This window comes from Lissotriton vulgaris, chromosome 5 (genome assembly GCF_964263255.1).
Source record: "Lissotriton vulgaris chromosome 5, aLisVul1.2, whole genome shotgun sequence".
Classification (NCBI taxonomy): Eukaryota; Metazoa; Chordata; class Amphibia; order Caudata; family Salamandridae; genus Lissotriton; species Lissotriton vulgaris.
Window position 1 is genome coordinate 1,982,836,597 of NC_141693.1, and position 19,715 is coordinate 1,982,856,311.

Sequence of the window (19,715 nt, forward strand, 5' to 3'; positions counted from 1 at the left end):
CTTAATGCCCCTTTTTGCGTGGTTGCCACCCAGTTTTTGCCTTATGTTGATGGTCTTTGCCTAAGTGTGCCCTGGGTTCCTGCTAACCATGTACCCAGGACCTGTGTTCTTTCTCTAAAACTGTACCTTTACACCCCCAATCGGCGCCTCCTCAGACAAGCAAGAAGAAGAAGGACTGAAGATCCGTGCTGAAGGAAGCAGAGGAAGACGCCAACTGCCCTTGCCTCAGCCCTACCGGCCTGTTCCGACCTTGACCTGTTCCAGCGGAATCCCGGCATGTCCTGCCGCCAGCAGTCCCCCAGAAACCCGAGGACATGCCCTGACTTCTCTAAAAAGACTTGGTCTCCCGTGAGCACCAGACTTGCTCAAAAACCAGACTCTCGTGCCGGCCGAATTCTGGAGTCTGCCGCTGTGGGTGCACCCTGTGTGCTAACTCGAAACGCTGTTTGCCCTGAGCTTAACCCTTGTGGCTTGCCCCAGAGCAGCCACCAACCGACAGCCCCAAAGGCTAACATTGGGCCTCAGCACTCTGCAACCTGCCGCCCTAGTGCCGCTGAGGGTGCATTGGGAGTGCATCCTTGACCATGGGAGAACCCTTGTTCTAAACCCAGAAACTCAACCCTAAAGACTGATTGCTTACCTGCAAACCATAACCTAATTTTTCTCCATATGATTGCATTGATGGTTTTCATCTGAAAAAGTTCTTGGTGGTGTTGTTTTTGTATGGAAACCTAAGCAACTGTGTTTTAATGCAAAACTGTTTTACTTACCTTTGTGTAGGAAATGTCCCTGTGCGATATCTAGGCATATCACACGGAGTAGAAAAAGTAATCAAAAAAATACTCTAAAGAGCAATCTGAAAAGTAATTACAAATTTCTATTGTCTTGAAATATTTTACAAACCTGTAACAAAGTCACTTTCATCCAGCTTGCTTTTTTTGATCAACTTGTCTTCAAAAGTACAAATCTACTTACCTGTACCAAGTCCTGCTTGATTCTAAAAATAAATGACAACGAAACAAATATTTTTGATACAAACAGTTGGTCCGAGTTCAGTCTTTGTGTGTGTTACATAATTTCTTACCGGAGTGTGTACAATACATGCTTAATACTACCCTCTGATAAAGCCTTACTGCTCGCTCACAGTACCACAAATACAGAGTAAGGTATTATCTACATTTATGTTTGTAAGCCTTTGGGGTTCCACTGGACTCTGTCATGCCTGGCTGAGGACAACTGGCTTTTCAAGGGATGTTCAAGCGTTGCTTATGGCACCTTTGATGGCTCCTGTCTCTTTGAAAACAAGGCAGACTCAGCGCTGGAGTGCTTCAAGGATAGCAGAGCTACAGAGAGGTCTTTGGGGCTTTCCATGGCCCCCGTCAATCCCAGTGTGTCTTTCGCGGCCAAGGAAGTGGTTTCCAGATGCGTCTTTTCCCATGCAGCCAGTACGGTGCACAAGCTTCCCAGCCTCTGTGTGGCTGAGGATGCGGTACCCACAAACCTTGTCGGTCAGGCAGTCAGAGAGGCAGGATACACCATCACCTGCCCCTCTGGAGTTCATTGGCATCAGACCGCTGGGTTCTTCAGATCGTCCAAAGGGGCTACTCCCTCCCCTTCGTGACTTCCCCTCCACCCATGACACCCACTTGCGACAGGTTGATGGAGGACCATCTCAACTTTGTCTATCAAGAAATGGCGGCTGTCTTGGCCAAGGGAGCCATAGAAAGGGTGCCTACACTGGAAATCGATTGTTTGTTATTCCTGCTACTTTCTGGTACCCAAAAAGGACAGAGGCCTTTGTCTTATCCTAGACCTGCACTCTCTTAATTTCTTCCTCAAAAAGGAGAAACTCACAATGCTCACACTTGCGCAAGTCCTGTCTGCCCAGGACCCTGGAGACTGGGTGGTCATGTTGGATGTGCAGGCTGCATACTTCCACATTCCCGTTCTGACTGCCCACAGATGCTACCTGCAGTTCATACTTGTCCATGATCAATTTCAGTTTGCCATGCTCTCCTTTGGCTGTGCCAGCACCCCCCCCCCCCAGGTTTTCACCAAGGCGATGGCAGTGGTTGCAGCTCATCTGCAAAGATCAGCGGGCCAGTCTTTCCTTATCTGGACCACTGGCTGATGAAGGCGAATTCACCCCAGGCAGTCGTCTCCCACATCCAGACTACAGCAGACCTCCTGAACTTGCTGGGTTTCACTATCAACATAGTACAGTCACACCCGACTCCCTCTCAGAAAGCTCTCTTTCATCTCAGCTATACTGTACATGGTGCAGCTTCGGGATTATACTCCTGAACGACGAGACCGGGATGTTAAGGCTATGATACCGATGTTTCAGCCTCTATCTTGGGTTTTTGTGAGACTGACTCTGAGGCTGCTGCGCTGCTTGTGACACATGTCTGTTGACATATGCTGGCTCTGCAGTGGGACCTGAAGTTCCAGTGGATGCAGCTGGGTAATCTTTCCGACATTGTCCAGATCTCGGACGGAACTGCGATTGGGTCCATGGCAGACCCCTCTTCCTTCCGAAACCAGATCTGAAGTGGTGACAGATGCGTCACTCCTGGGATAGGGTGGTCTACGGTAGAATCAGGGCTTCACTTCAAACTTCTGGTACTCCAGGTACTCCAGGTCATCCAGCTGGCATTGAAAGCCTTTCTAACTTCCATCAAGGAAAGGCTGGTGCAAGTGTTTATGGACAACACCATTGCCATGTGGTACTGCACAAACAGGGTGGAGTGTGGTCCTTGACCCTTTGTCAAGTGGCCCTGTGCCTCTGGACATGGCTGTAATGTCAGGGCATATCCTTGGTGGTTCAACACCTGACAGGCTCTCTGAACGCCAGGGCGGACAAACTCAGACGAAAATGCCTAGCTGATAACAAGTGGCATCTCCATGTTGCAGGATCTCTTTCAGCTGTGGGGAGAGCCTTGGTTACATTTGTTTGCCAGCCCCAAGAATACACTACATCAGTGGTATTGGGTGTTGGAGTTTCCAAGGCGGCATTCTCTCTGAGATGCTTTTCATCTTGAGTGGAGGTCGGGTCTCCTGTACGCCTTTCAGCCCAGAGTTCCAAGAAGATCAGGAATGACTGGGTCCAAGTCATCCATGTGGCTTTGGACTGGACTTGGAGAGTTTTGTATTCCGAGCTGTTGAGCATGCCCATGGGCCCTCCAATCAGGCTGCCCTGCCTCTTCGGGAGGATCTTCTGCTACAGCAGCAGAGGAGGGTCAACGCTTCTCCTTCATGCTTGGAGATTGAATGGCGACAGTTGACAGGTTTTGACTTTCCGCCTGTCTACAATGTTATCCTGGCAGCGAGTCATCTCTCTACCAAGGCACTATATGCCTGCCGTTGGGGCAAGTTTGTGGCATGGTGTGCAGAGAAACAGGTTGACCCTCTTTCTGCCCCCCCTCTCTCAAGTCCTTCTCTTTATCATTTCTGTTGGCCAGCAGGGCTCTGCTTTGGGCACATTAAAGGGCCATCTTTCTGCCATTTCAGCCTTCCCTGTTCTAATCCCCTTTTGTAAATAGGTTCTTGAAAGGTCTGCAACAGGTTTCCACCCTTACTCCTCATAATGCATCAGTGGCACTTTAATCTTGTACTCACTTTTCTGAAGTGTGCTCCCTCTGAGCCACTGCACATCTATACTCTCATGCTCCTTACCATCAAGGCTGCCTTCCAGGTGGTAATAACATCTGCCCGGGCTTCAGACTTAGTCGTCTAAGCCTCCCTACCTGAACATCTTCCCAGACAAGCTGGTTCTTTGCACTAGAGTTTCCTTTCTGCCAAAAGTAGTCACTCCCTTTCATGTTGGCCAATCCATCACCCTGCCTAGATTTCATGCTCCTCCACATTCCTCTGAGGAAGAGGAGCAACTCTGCCACCTGGATCCAAAAAGAATATTGTTTTTCCACCTTGACAGCATGAAAGAGTGCACGACCAACTCTTCATGGTGAATGTCAGAATGAAGAAAGGAAAGGCCATGAAGAAATAGACTATCTCCTGATGGATCGTACTCTGCATTAAAACATGCTACTCATTGGCCAAGAAGCAACGCCCAGCAGGCTTTCAGGCTTATTCCACTAGAGCCAAGGCTGCCATCACTGTGTTAGGACTTGGAGTTCTGGTCCTGGACATCTGCCAGGCAGCAAAGTGGGCTTCTCTACACGTTCACCAAGCACTACTACCTGGACAGTCAGGTCCATTGGGAAAGACAATTTGCTTATTCGATTCTGCAGGACTTTTTGGTGTGGGAAGGTATTGCTTTGTTATCTATTCTAAGTTAAGGAAACTGCGGCTGGAAGTCTCTATCAGATGAACAATTTAATTACCTTTGGCAATGCCTTATCTGGTAGAGAGTCTGTCTAGATGTACATTCCTTACTGAACCACCCATCCTCCTCTACAAATGGATTTCTTGGGGCAGGGCTGTTCCCCTTTCAAGGCACCTGTTTTCTATACCAGTGGTTTGTGTTCTTTGTGGCTCCGTACTCCTGGTGTGGAAAGTCGCGAAAAGAAACTGATATCATTATGCTGAAGTGGCGCCTATATAGACACTGCGCACATCACTTATGTCACTGACGACTCCGATGATGCCATCCAAAGCCGAACGATGACACCTACCGGCGCACAAGGGTATTGGTAACAAAATATTTCCGTAAACAGTCTGACGCCTGGGGATAATTCTAAGATAAGGAATTTGCAGCTAGACTCTCACCAGATAAGGAGTTACTGAAGGTAACAAACTTGTTCATTTGACACAAATGCGCTAAACAACAGTACCCATCACAGATTCTGCCCACTGGCCATTGACACCTTTGACTCAAGAAAATATCCTTGCAGCGTGTAAAGGTATCCCGTATTTTAGTAATCAGAATAATATTAAATGGGTCTTTTATATGAAAATACCGGTATATAAGGAGGTCAGTTGCCTGATATGGACTTTTGAAAATTGGCTTCTCCCACAAACTATCACCAATAAGAAATATCGAACAGGGACATATTTTAAGGGTTCGTCCTTTTAAAAATATGTTCTGAATTGTTGATATCACTGTAATCAAACCAAATGTACAAATCGATATCAGAAGCTGCTAGAACCTTCAGCCCATAAGTCTGTAACGTGTTTTGAGCATTTATGTCACTTTTATACTTATTCCTTTTCTGATTCCTGTCAAGCAGAAATGCTTTAATCTGCACCTTCCACTCCTAATGCCAAAGAGACCTCATCACAACACTACTTCCTTTTGTGTTTTTCCACACCTTTAAAAAAAATATTAATAACTTTTAGTTCCATAATAAACCTACTGGTTCTCCAGAACTAGTGTTTTTGTAGATTTACACACTTTAATTATTCCCAGTGTTCCATTCGGAAGTACCCAGCAGTATTGGAATTCTCTCTTTCAATAGAGTATATTGTGTAGCCAGCCCAGCTCCCTCCACACTGTTGTGTTGCCGGATAGCAAGCAAGGTGTAGAGGCTTTGAACTCCACTTCCCTCAAGAAAACACCAGTGCACAGATTCTTTGACTTCATGGTGGGTTAAAGTAATTGTATAGTGTATTATACCTTATTGGTATTTATGGTTCGAATATTTTCATTCATTTAGCCGGTAACGCATACACTTGCCTACATCTGGCGGCCAGTGAGGTACATCAATGGGGAGTGAGAACAGGGGATAGGGGAGGAGGGATCAGAGAGTGGGCATAGGGACAGAGGAGAGTGGTACATGGGATAACATGGAGGTGATGTAAACCGAAAAGGAGGTGGTTTCCACCACATGGGTGGCGTCTTATCTGATAAACGTCTAGCTGAAGATTGCTTACTTTTGAATTTACCAGGCGTCGGGCTAGATCTGGAAACTTTTGCGTGAGCAATACCCCTTACGCGCACCGTCGGGTTGCTCCATTCGGCTCCATGTGACGTTGTTCGCGTCTGTTATGATGTTGCAGTCGCCTATATATATGCACCACGCAGGTGCGTGGATGTTCTTTACTTTCCAAGCCAGTTAAGTGCCGATCTGGGAAGAGCTACCCATCTGTCACTTTTACAGGCCTTTTTTCAGCTACTTATGTAAAAAAACAAGGGTTGAGATAAAACAAATTGCACCTGCTTTCACCTGTGGCTTGTAATCAGAATTGATGGTGCTTGTGATTCCAAGGAACACAACCCCGTTTGTTCCTTCAAGGGCAAAGCCCAAAAATTGCAATGTATAATAGGATATCAGCACCCATCCAAAAAGTATTGTCTTTATAGTCTCAAATGTCCACAGTACATATAAAGATGCACAATCTTGTGAAAAAAAAAGGTCCGAATTCTTGCAGAATTTCTTGTTCAGGTTCTTTATTATAGTGTTTCAATACAAGAAAAATCCAAGAACACAAATGGATTTCCTTCTTAGCCAGCCAACCCATTTCGTCTCTACAATGAGACTTCTTCAGGGCTTCAATATAAAATGGTAATCATAAATCAGTACATCATGGTAAATTTCCTCAAAAACAGCATATTATGGTAATTTCTCTTTGTTCTGACGAGAAGTGTTCAAGAAGACAGAACCCATACACAGTCAGGATTCCCTGTCTATTAGATAGTTGCATTTCTCACACTGTTTTCGCTGTGCTTACTCTTGATAGTCTTAGAAAAAGTATGGTGACCAGCGGTAGTTCCACATCGACGGTAGGACATTTGAGACTATAAAGACAATACTTTTCGGATGGTTGCTGATTTCCTATTATACATTGCACTTTTTTCAGCTAATGTTGACTTCTAAAAAATCATGTGCAAGGATGTCTTCAAAGAAGACAAAGTTTAAGCCGTGCGGTGCCTGCCACAGCATGATGTCATTTACCGAAATTGGCCTGGTATATGCTGTCCACTAGTTATAGTGGGCACCTTGCACTAGTCCAAACGACCCTTATTGATGATTAGGTTAAAGACAACCTTTATTGAAAGTTATCCTAGTGGTAGCTATGGAGAGAAGCCTTCAAGCTAAGGCTCGAAGGAATTTAAAGAAGCTTGATTTACCAGATTATAACCTGAATGACCAAATGAAAGGAGAACCACAAAAAAATAGTATATATAACATATATGTATTTATTACTAAACACTCTCTACTAACCTCTTTATGAGATTAGAGAACAAGATACACAATATTAAATCACTAGAATGACAGTAAATGGCACAATACACAGTGGGCCCCAGGGGATGACCAAACCATACAAATAAGAAAGTGGAATAACCACGACTTGATTAGACACAGTGCCTAGAGCAAGTAGAATCACTGGGACCCCAAGGAACCACCCAAAGTAGTGACACAGGGGACCCACAGGGGGATGCGTTAACCCTGGGTGTAGTTTGCTTAGTAGCGCTACGCGTAGCTTCGCGAAGGGCACTTTGCCCACTACGCGTAGCTACGCGAACTGCGTAGTGCGGTAGGGAAAATGCTGTTCGCACTGATTGCACAGTGCCAGATGCTTGTCCGCACTGTGCAATCATTGCAAACGGCATCTTGCACAGTGCAAGCGGTCGTTTTCTGTCACTCTAGTAGATTTGTACTCGAGAGGCAGCTTTCTCGAAGTAGTTTCTCATCGCGGGCGGTGGCGAGCATATGCGACCACTTGCAATGAGAAACCTGACCTCCTCGCGTTGAGAATATCGCCGGGAGGTCTATTTTCCACGCTTGCGATCGGCAACTTGATGTTGCTGATCGCGAACGAGGAAAAAGTCTCACCGGGATGGTGATTTTGCTCGCTCGCGGTCACCAACTTGACGTTGAGGACTGCGAGCAAGCAAAAAATGCTGGCTACGCTACTCGGTTTTGCACCGTGCTACGTGCAATTGACATAGTGCGTAGTTGTGTAAACTACGCACACTCCGTGAGCGTAACGTAATGTTCCGTCCAGGGTTCGGATGCATGCAGTGTGAGAACACAACTGCGAGCTCCGTACAATCCTTTGGGAAAGTCGCGGTTGGAATTTTAAAGATTAAGGACACTTAGGAGAGGAAATTGGCAACCCCTTTCAAACTTAGAAGGTTCTGAGGCCAGCACCCATTTGAGCACTGGAGTACTCGTGTTACCTAACCCAGGGAAGCCGGGTGCATAGGTGTTCAATGGTGTTGGGAATCTTTGTAATTTTCTGTGTCGAGATGCTGCAAAGTACTGTTGCTGTGAAGACGAAAAGTGTCCAGTGTGAACCAAGCCTGGATTGGAGCTGTGAAGAACCTGAAAGCAGAAGGGACAGAGTCTGGGTCACTTGGTAGTGACCAGGAGCTTGGTAGACGAATGCCCACCGACGTCGGGTGTTTCAGGTGCGAAGAGGTGAAGCTTGACTCTGCAGCCACGGGAACCATGAGACGTCGGCAAAGACCAAAGTCTGCAGGTGAGCTGTCCCACGAAGGATGTTGAGTGCTGCAGGGTAGGGGTTCGTATTGGAGACCAACAAGTCTATGCAACTGCAACCCTCACAGTCAGAGAAAAGATGCTTTGGTGAGGACCAGCAAGATCCTGAGGGCTCCTCAAGTGATGTAGTCAGAGCTCATCTAGAGCAACCCGGTAAGCCCTTTGAAAGTTAAAGTTCCCTTCTCAGGGACCCACAGGTCGACGGACCAGGCATCTCAAGGGACCTCGAAAGGAATTGCACAATACCAGCCCACGGAACACTCGTTGAGTGTAGGCGGTAATCGTCAGTGGAATCACTGCTTGAGGTCGGGACTACAAGTAGCCCAAAGCACAGCCTCAGTGATCGCCAAAAAGCACATGCTTCTGCGAATGTTTACGGTGTCCAGGGGTACTTGTTCCACGGTCCACACGAGGGCTGCGGGTCTCAGGTTTGCTGAGAGCTCTGGTCGGACTCGGGGAAACTTAGGAACCCACCTCCTGTATTGCAAAATCTTCGGAGTCCTTCAGGAGCAGCATAGATGCAAACCAGTCAGATGCGTTGAGGTGCCTGTTTTGCAGGGGAGTAACTCCTTTACTCCAAGGGAAATTCTTCAGAAGTCCATCAGTTACTGGTGTGGAGTAATGATTCCAAGGTGTTTGACACCAAACGCATCATGCTTCCAAGCAGCCGTTTTAAAGTTAGCATTTACCGCGAGGTTATAATGAACTTAAGAGTATATGGTTGGCTGCATCACAAACAACCCCAGAATAGAGGTTCCAAAGGCTGCAGACGGACCCTGCTCATGCAGTTTCAACCTCTCACATAAAACCCAGCACCCTGCCTTCAGGATTGATAAGGCCTGCCATAGGGGTGAATGATAGGTTTATATGTGCAGTGAAAGGGATAGATATAGTGAACCTATATTTAAGTGAGGGGTGCATACAGCACCTTACACAGGCTGCTGTAGCAGACCTGTTGTGTCATTTTGAATGGTCTCCCAGGGGGGGGCATAATACATGATGCAGCCCCTGAGAGGCCTCTGGGGTACCTATGTCCTGGTATATAGTATGCCATTGTTGTATTGCATTTTAGGACCCTGGTGTAAATTTCCGATTCATGCCCTTATATAGGTATAAATCACCCTATCCTTATATAGGCATAGTAATCATAACCATATTTATACATAGCTCATGCAGTCCAAATACAGCATGGCTACTTCCACTAGTTCTGAAAATCCACAACGATTTCTTGGAAAACTCACCTTCAGCAGTCAGGGACTTCCCCTGGCTTGAATATTGATTTGTCCAAGAACTCATGCAGTTTTCAAAGAACTGAGACTCTTTGATGACGTTATTATGTCCAACCTTACCTCTAACTTTGCACCTTCAAGGTATAAATATGCCCACACTTTCCCTAGCAAACACATGGTGGTTTGGAGCAGTTCGACTATCTACTTGCCCGACGCAGCTCGCTACAGCAAGTGCCGAAGGAAGCCGGCCCTTCAGAGAGACGCTGTCTTTTCTCTTGCCGAGAAATCCATCTCCAGTGTTTCCAAGCTTCCCTTGCGGGGTGTTAGGAAATTGAGTCCTGAGACAGAGAGATACCAGACCTCATTTATTCTAAAACTAAGGTACAGAGCTGATTAGACCCTAAGAGAAATCTTGGATAGATTCTTGGCAAAAATACTAAAACCTATGCTACACCATACTTACTTCTTCCCTCGTACTAGGCTTAGGTTAGGTACACCGGGGTAGGCGTATTTTAGAAGCACCAGTTGAGTACTTTTTAGTCATTTTTATTTATGTATGTATTTTATGGTTTAGAAACCATACCATGCTTTTACAGTATTATTTCATAATACTCTTCTTGCTGTTCGCATTATACTTTACAGCCAGTATTATAATTGTAGCAGTTAATTTCTCCTGCATGAGAAAGAAGATTGTTCAATAAATACTTTTTATTGAAAATGCCTGTCTCTCTATTTCTCTGCACCTCTGGTGAAACGAAGAATGCACGATTGACTAAAGTGAAATATCTATCGATTGTTTCCACGACTCTGGAGATACGTTTTATCTTGGGGAAACAAAGTTGTCATGTTATATGCGGTTGTCAGAAACTAATCCCTTCTTGTGAATTCGATAAAGTTTCTAGTGACCTCTGAGCTAACTGGCACTCACAATTAAGTCTAATATATTCGATAGAGACCTAGTAGACATAAGTCCTACGTCAATTCTATAGGATATATTATTCCAATGCGCCTATTGGGAATAAAGGAACTACACTACACCATATACTAGGGACTTATAAGAGTACCCCAGAATCTAATCTGTGGTGTACCTAAAGTATAGGCAATCAATTTAGAGAAAAAGCAGCTAGGCTGGGGTCCTGGATAGCGGAATCCTAGCCAGACTAAGTCGAAAACAGTGAAACATCAGCAAAAAGTGGGGGTAACTATAAGAAGCAGATCCTACTCTCCTACAACAACACCCACCTCATCTGGCTGGAATCACTTGGGAAGAATATGTTTTCTTCCTCCAGCCTGGCATTGTGGTCGGTGAATACTGCATGCTTATTGGGGCATTTCTCCCACTTGTGGTTCCGTAGTTCGAGGGTCCGTGGTTCGTAGATTCTGAACCCGTTCAATAAAGGTCGTCGGATATAGACGATTTTGGTATCAGCGAACCGCAAATCACGAGTGCTGTGTGTACGAGTGTTTTCGTCATAATCGATCAATGAGAACACTACGTATACATCGATTTCGTTTGAACCCTCGGGTTCCATTTTGTGTGCGGCAGCCATTTTGCGTGGTTGCCCTCACGTAGGCCGATGGCTATGGCCGAACGAGTCCTTGGGACACGTACACCTTAGCTGACTTTTGCGTGACCTGGCCGAACTGACTCCCTTGCCCGAGGCTGACCTCGCTGAGCCAGTTCCTTGTTAAGCAGCTGGTCAGATAAAGATCAAAGAGCAGGACATTGCTGAGTTTATGGTACACGCGCACACCCTTCTATCTTGCTTCTCATCTGTTTCTGTTCCTTCCTTTATGGCTTAATCACTGATTTGGGTTGAGGTCGTTATGATGGGTTTGTCCGGCCTGATCGAACAGAAATATTGGAATGTGCTTGGTCATTTCTGGTGGGCTGGACAACGGAAAGTGGGATTGTCATCATGCGATACTTTTGAAACGTCAATGTTTCATTGGCCAGTTTGTACGTAACTGATGCTAGCCAGGAATGTGATTTTTGGCATAAAAGACCATGCTCCGCTCTTTGAATTTGTGCAGTATCTAGCGAACCACCCTTGTTGTGCTTCGTAGACCTCTGTTCCTGGTTGCAGCCAATAAACTTGGTCTTTGACGTCATCAAGAAGTGTCCCGTGTCTCTGTTTGCCGAGGCAGGGGAATCCGAAGACATCGGGCGTTATCCCTGGCGCCGCTGGGTTCTAAAACCCGGTTATTCACACTCCCTTTACGAGACGGTTGCGCAAGTGCTGCCACAAGTCCCAGAGGAGGTCCAGGCTGTGATCTCTCAGGCAGAGAAGGATGGAGGGGAGCGGCAATATTCACCATAAGGTGTGGCCTTGACACGACTGATTCGCTGGGTGGAGCAATTTCCTCAACAGTGGCCTTACAAAGCCATGCCTGGCTTTGGACTACTAGCTTCTCCGGCGATGTCCAGGCAAACTTGATGGACATGCGGTTTGATGGATCACGTCTTTTTGGGGAGAAGGCAGGCTCTGCCCTAGTGAGGTTCAAGGACTCTCAAGCTATGGCCAGATCTTTGAGCCGCTCTTCTACACCTCGTGGCCAGTCTAGCTTTTGCCCCTTTCATGGCAACAGAAAGGGTTTCCAGCTTTGTCAGCCCTATCCCATCCACTGTCCTGCACAGACTTCCCAAGTTGTGAAGGGACATGTAACGGATCATTCTGGCCAAGAAATAGAAGCCAGAAGTAGCCGGCCACCCTGCCCTCAGCACCCGCAGCCTCCAAGCACTCCTAGTCTGACTCTCAAAGACCACGTCACTCCAGTTGGCGGGAGAATCCATTATAATCTCCCCATTGGAGGCGCATAACAACGGACAAGTGGGTCTTGGATATCATTAAGGGGTCCATTCTCTGCCCTTTCTTTCTTTTCCACCTGCCATTCAGGCAAGTCGAGAACGGCTGTCAGAGGATCATTTAAAAATTGCTCCAAGAGTAAGTTATAGCTCTCCTGGCCAATGGGGGCTATAGAGAGGGTCCCGGATTCAGAAGTAGGCAGACCTTTGGACAGGAGGGTGGGGGGGGGGGGCAAAGGGGAGGTACGGCGGCTGGATGCACACCATACTTTTCTCCATTTGTCCATTTTTATCAAAGATAGTCTTCAAAAAGAGGCTCACTGGGTTCGTGCCTTGCCCTGGAACGCAACATGATGCAAAGCATTATGCTTAATCTCATTATAGGGCTAACAACTTGTCTACAGCATCAGCATAACCTACTGGCTGCATATCTAGGTTACTTATGTGGCTGAAGGGCAGACCGCGGTACTGGGTGCACACATAGATCAAGCTGATGAAATGATAAAAAAATTTAAACAATGAAGAACTGGTGTGCACTTTCACTTCTCACATTCCCAGATTTTCCATTCGTGGTGGACCTGGAAATGCCTCAAAATGCTAGGTTTAGTTCCTGTTTGTGTTTGTGTTTGACCTTGAACATGTCACATTTATATGGGACATTCTATAAATTTCCCTTCATCAAATCCACATAGAGTACAACCTAACTCAGAATTCATATAATAATTCTCTTGTCTCATTTCAAAGCTACTAATTGTATAAATTGACCTAGCTATTTAATGTACTCGTGCTACTGTCTTGCATGCAATGCATTATGGGTAGGGTGGATTTACCATATCTTCTGCATGGTGCAGTACCATATGTCACCAAAAGTTTATGATGCTACTAAAAGTACTAAAAGTATAACATTGACAAAGGGAGTACGGTGGTTAACTGGCCACGAGCATGTGCTCCCCTTTTTTTGTAGGGTCACGTTACTCATGATGCCTGTGGTGGATGGGTGTGGGGTGTAAGTGTGTCCAGCCCACTAGGGAGCGGCTGGTAAATTCAGAGCCTGCTGAGACACTAGAACGTGTCCAGCAGGACACTACAGAGAGGTCGCGCTCATGACGTGTACGGAAGGAAATCTTCCACTCAAAGACATATATAGCACAAAAGGGTTTTTTAAAGACTATCATTCCAAAAAGGATACTCCATATTGTATATGTTCCAGGGACAAAGGCTTGTTTATAAAACGTTTCCTCCTGAGGTGCTCTAAAAGTAGCCTGCCTTTATTGGAGGCAGTGGTGGGAGTGTACCATGTCGGTGGTAAAACCTTTTCAAAGTGTTTCCTCCTCTATAAATAATATTTATTTTACTACAACTTCCGCCCATATAGCCCCCCCCCCCCCCCCCTTACCTCCCCAAATCCCACTCGTCACCCCCAAGCACACTCCTAGGGGCATCTAATGATATTTTACCCTAATCGTTTAGAAACACAGGCTGAAATGTTATTGTTTCTGTTTGATACCTAACACGTACACTAGATGGCAGTCGTTGAAAGGTTATTTAAACTTGCCTTTTAACTGTATACATTCGAACGCAAGGGGGTGACTGAGGGAGGCTGGTTACAGTCTGATCTCACCACATTATCACAATAGACGTGAGCTGTCTCGCTTTAATCTGTGAAATGAGATGTGGTTGTCACTTTCTGTCACTCTCAGTGGTACACGCTGCGTCTGGCTGAGATATTATTTATTTAAACAGTTACTTGCTTAGCAATCTAATTTATAAGAAAAATAGATCATGACTACTACATCGGATCAATTTATTATATTACGATTTAAAGACAAAGCTTTTTTTTAAATTGTGGACAAAAATAAATTCACAAATAAAGGAAGATACGCATTAAACGGAGTCAGCAGACTATTTAATGTCGCTATATATTTCGGAAGATGTCAATTCCTTGCTTACAATCTGTTCCTGTTTTCTGGACATGCAGCCATCCACGAATCAGGCGATGAGGATGAGGCGTTACTGCCAAAGCTGCTAACTTTGGAACTGTGGAACCGCATTTGAGTCCCTCAACAACCTGCAATTCTGGGCCAATGACTTAGTGCTAGATTTATCATTCTTTTATGCAGCGCAACGCAGCAAACCAACTTGCTGCTTTGCGTGAAAGGGCAAGAATGCGCTGTATTTCCCATTGTACGGCGCATTCCTGTCCTTTCCTGGCACTGGCGCACTTTTGGCTACATAAATACTCATTTATAATTACAGAATTATGGTTGAAGTAGTCTTGCTCATTCTGTAGACATTCTGTTGGAGGAGGGCTCATCCAAACTGAAAAGGAAAACCTGGCCAGGCCATTTCCTCCCATATCTCTTTCTATCTTTATTGTTTGTGAAAAAATGATGAACTTTTAGTGCTCCTCACCCTCGCACACAAGGCTCTCCACAACACCGGAGCAACGTACCTCAACAGACCACTCAGCTTCTACACCCCCACCCACCAGCTCTGCTCCGCCAACCTTGCCCTCGCCACAGTCCCCCGCTTCCGAAGAGCCACCTCCGGCGGCAGATCGTTCTCCCACCTCGCCGCCAAGACCTGGAACACCCTCCCCATCCACCTACAGCAGACCCAGGACCTGCTGACCTTCAGAAAACTCCTCAAGACCTGGCTTTTCGAGCAGTAGCAGCATTCCCCACCCCAGCTTCTTGAGACCCTCACGTGTGAGTAGTGCACTTTACAAATGATATGATAGATTTATTGATTGATTTCTGCGTATTTTATCGTCCTTTACTCTTCTAAGATGGCTGATATATTAACAAGAACTTGTAGGGAATGATAATATATATAAAAAACATTTAAAGATGGCCACCCATATTTGTGCATGGTGAGGGAGGCTGCCATCTCTGAAATTCTTTTGCATATCTACTCATTCCGTACTATTCCAGGGTGCCCAGGCATTTACCAACCGTGTGTCTCCCAAGCTGAAACAGTAAGGAATGGAAACCTGTGCAAAACGCATTCAGTGAGGGCCACCTATGCATGCGCAGGGAGTAGGGTTCCTACCTTTCCTAAGAGTGAATATACAGGTCATCTGGTCACGTTTTAAGATTCTGCAAACACCTGACATGATTCTTCAGTAGATTCTCATAATGAGACTGACTCTATTCATCTTTGACGGCGCCTTTCTATCTTTGTTTTCTTTGCTTCCCATTTAAGGCAGCTTTGGAACACATTTTAAAGTGTTTTCTTCTTACATTTACTGTTTAAAGTATGTATTGATAAGGGGAAAAAATACCAGCTTAGATGATTTTCCTAATGTATGTACCACCAGGGTTATTAAATTACCGGTCAAATTTATATAAAACTGACCAGGTGGCATACCTAAAAGGGAGCCAAAATATGGCTCTAGGTGCCATATTTAAATGGTTTTTGGTACACTTTTTCATTGGTTTACTGCTCTAAGATGGCCAATTGCCATTTTCAATGATTGACTCATAATAAAGTATTGGCAAAACCACATTTAAATGGCTGCCCTTAGCACCAGTGCCTGTGTGGAATGTGGCCCACTTAGAGGGAAGCCCATGGCTCACTAGCAGTGTGCGAGGAGCTGCCTGGTCCTTAAAATTTTTTTTGATAAAGGTAAACCTTGGCCTACATGAGCCCTGGCACTGACGCATACTAGGGTGTGCAGAAAATACAATATGTGCTATGGCAAAATGCCATAACTCTCCGTGAGGGCAGCCAATGGCTGAAGTAGTCTTGCTCATTCTGTAGACATTCTGTTGGAGGAAGACTCATCCAAGCTGAAAAGGAAAACTTGGTACAAAAGGGGGTGGTGATGGAAAAGGAAAACTTGGCCAGGCCATTTCCTCCCATATCTCTTTCTATTTTTATTGTTCGTGCAAAAATGATGAACTTTTAGTATACTATTTCTATGAATTTGGTTTGACTTGAGCAATCTCCTTTTTGCAAAGTTTTTTATTAACTTGTACAGTAAATATTTACTTACTTACTTACATTCTGTATGCTGTGGTGGACAGAAGCAAAATATGAATGACAATTTAACAGACCTGTGAATGAAGACCACTTATGCAAAGCCCTCCAGATGTGCCATTTTATATATTTATATTTTGCTTTGGAATTGTTTGAAAACATGAGCCTGGTGAGAAAGAACATACCTAAGCATAGGCTAGCACTAAGTTTAGGTTAGTGGCAGTAATTAATTTACATTTGCTTTATGGTTACAGTTACAGCTAAGGTCATGTTAATTAATTGAATAAAATAACATTTTATTTATTTATTTATTTAAGGTTTTTATAGAGCGCGTAGTCACCCAAGAGTATCCCAGCGCTATACCTCGTAATCCGGAGGGGAGGGAGAGCTGAAGAGTTGGAGGGGTTATGGGAAGAGGAGAGTTTTGAGCGATTTTCTAAAGCGGAGGAGGTTCCGCTCAGTTCTAAGTTTCAAAGGAAGCGCGTTCCATCGCTTTGCTGTGTGAACCGAGAAGCGGCGACATCCTGAGCGGGCTTTTTTCACTCTGGGAACCACAATGAGGTTTTCGTGGTCCGAACGGAGCGCTCTCGTAGGTCTGTAGGGGGTAATACAGTTCCTAAGAATTGGAGGGCCTTCGTTGTGGAGCACTTTGTGAGCCAGGCAGAGGGCCTTGAAAGCCACTCTTTCCCTGATCGGCAGCCAGTGCAGTTTCTTCAAAGCGGGTTTCGCAGAAGTTCTGGCCGGGGTGTTCGTAAGCATCCGGGCAGCGGCGTTCTGGATTTTCTGTAAGGTCTGGAAGGTGGCTTCTGGGGCTCCCAGATATATGGCGTTACTGTAGTCCAACCTGGACACAATCAGGCCTTGGATCAGCAGTTTCCGGGAGTTGAAAGGAAGGAGGGGGAGCACTTTCCTACATGACCTTAGAAGGCTGAAACAGACACCAGCCGTCTTCCTTGCCTGCGTTCTAAAGGTGAGATCTTTTTCTAACCATATTCCCAGGCTCTTGACTTCTGTCTTGGGGGCAGGAGGTTCACCAAGACAGGCGGGCCAGATGTTCGGGGGGTAGAGAGGGCTCTTTTTGTCCCAGGATTAGAATCTCTGTTTTTGACCCATTAAGTTTAAGGGCTGAGTCATTCATCCATTGGTGTATTTTGGAGAGACAGCCGTGTAAGTTGGAGGGTTCTTGCTTGGGGTGAGATAGAGTTACCACCAGCTGTGTATCATCAGCATAGCTAATGATAGTAACTTTACTTTATAGTTATGGTAACATTTAGTGTTAGCGTTGATTTAAAACTTGCCTAGTCAATGTAGTTGTAGTCAATGAAGTCACTGGTGTAGTGGTAGATAGGCCAAGGCACAATTTTACTCAACCTGGCAAAATTCACAAATGTGAAAACTGTTGAAATTTTGCAAAAGTTTTAATCACGTGATATTACAAAACTTTTTTAAGCGAATGTGCACCTCATGTAAAAAAAAGGTCTTGTGAGATAACAATGAGAGACTGGTTCACAAAGAAAATGCATTGCCAAGACCAGGGTTCTGCTTAAACCAGTCTCCTGGTGGTATTTTATGCACGTGTGCATTGACATAAAAAGCACATGAGGACCTGAAAACCACATTTCACTATAAAAGCGTGATTTCACATCATTTTATGACCTTTCAATAGATTTTGTAAAATTTTGCAAAAAAAGATTTTGCTCACCCTTAGGCCTATTTACCAAAACTCTACCTTATATCAGGCAAGCATTGTCAAATCAATAGACCTGGGTGTAATGTGCTAACGCATGCACCGTCATTAGCACACTAGAGGGAGACGCATGGAAGGGAGCGAGCATGAGCCAACAGAGAGAGAGATACAGTTGTAAAGTAGTCCCTCGTAAACTTTGGTACAAGCTCTCAATTTGTCGGAGAAGAAACACCAAAACAGCCAATAACAATAGGCAGCGTCGGATTGGTAACACGGGCACTTGGGCAATGCCCGAGGGGGGCAGTGTCCAGTTCCAGCTGTGGGCTGCTTTTTTGAGCAGCCTTGGGGGGCTGATTTGGGTGGTTTTTGCGTTGTTCGATGCCGTGAGCGGCCCAGTGGGTGCCTGAGTGGCCTTTCTGGAGGCAGATGGGCGTCCATTACTTCCCTTTTATTAACGGGCAGAGGTGTCTCTCGCTGAGCCAGCCTATTAATGTGTGCATACTGAGCGGGAGCAGGGGGTGGAAGTGGCCCCACTTGTTTTCAGGTGTGTTTCACCAGTGTGAAAATAAACTTGTATTTTTTTAACACTCCTCCACCTTTTTTTTAAATAAAATTGCGCCTATGCAGTGTTTTGTGGAAAGGAAATATGCAAATGTGGGCCATTTTTTTTAGCGTACCCAGGACGACTTTTAATCCCAATCCAACCCTGACAATAGGTTAGAAATGTACATTCCACTTGTCTGAGCCAAGTCTTTATTGACAAAGTCTCAAGCCAATGACTGAAAGAAGCTGGCACAAAGGATCATACCCAAAGCCCACACTGGCCTTCTTTGGGCACCTGCTCTTATTTATTTTTTTATTACTAGTTCAGCAGTACCAGGCAGAAAGAGGTCCTGCGTCTTGAGATTTTCAGGAAAGTCACACTGTAGCTAGGACGTGGGAGCATGAAGAAGGACCCCTGGGAGATGATGCTGGCAGGTTCATTGTTCTTGCAGTTCTAACTTAGCTTCTTCTTTGCTTCTCTCGGTAGTGTAGATTGTGTCCAGAGTGTCACCTGTCCCCGACTGCTGCTCTGGATTGCCATGATCTGGTGAAACTTGGCAGCAGTGTCTTAATCTGTGTCCCTGTACACAACAGGTGGCATCACAAGTAACATCCAGCCAGATTTAAGTGACTATAGTTAACACTCATTCTGGATGGAGGCATTGTGTTTTCAATGTGGGCTACACAAGGTGATGTCCTTTGGGTTGTGAAATCACCCAGTGGCTTTCCAGCACTTCACAGATTTGAGGCCTTGCACAAGCACTTAAGTCTCTTACTAGTCAGCAACTTACTGCATTCAAGTTCAAGTTCGGAAATTTGTATAGCGCACTACTCACCCATAGGGTCTCAAGGCGCTTGAGGGAGGGGGTGCATTATTTATCGAATAGCCAGGTTTTAAGCTCCTTTCTGAAGGAAATGTGGTTCTGAGTGAGGCGGAGTTGAGTGGGGAGAGAGTTCTAGGTCTTGGCCGCCAGGTAGGAGAAAGATCTTCCTCCCATGGTGGATCTGTGGATGCGCGGAATTGCGGCAAGCGCTTGGTTGGAGGATCTTAGTTGGCGGGTGGG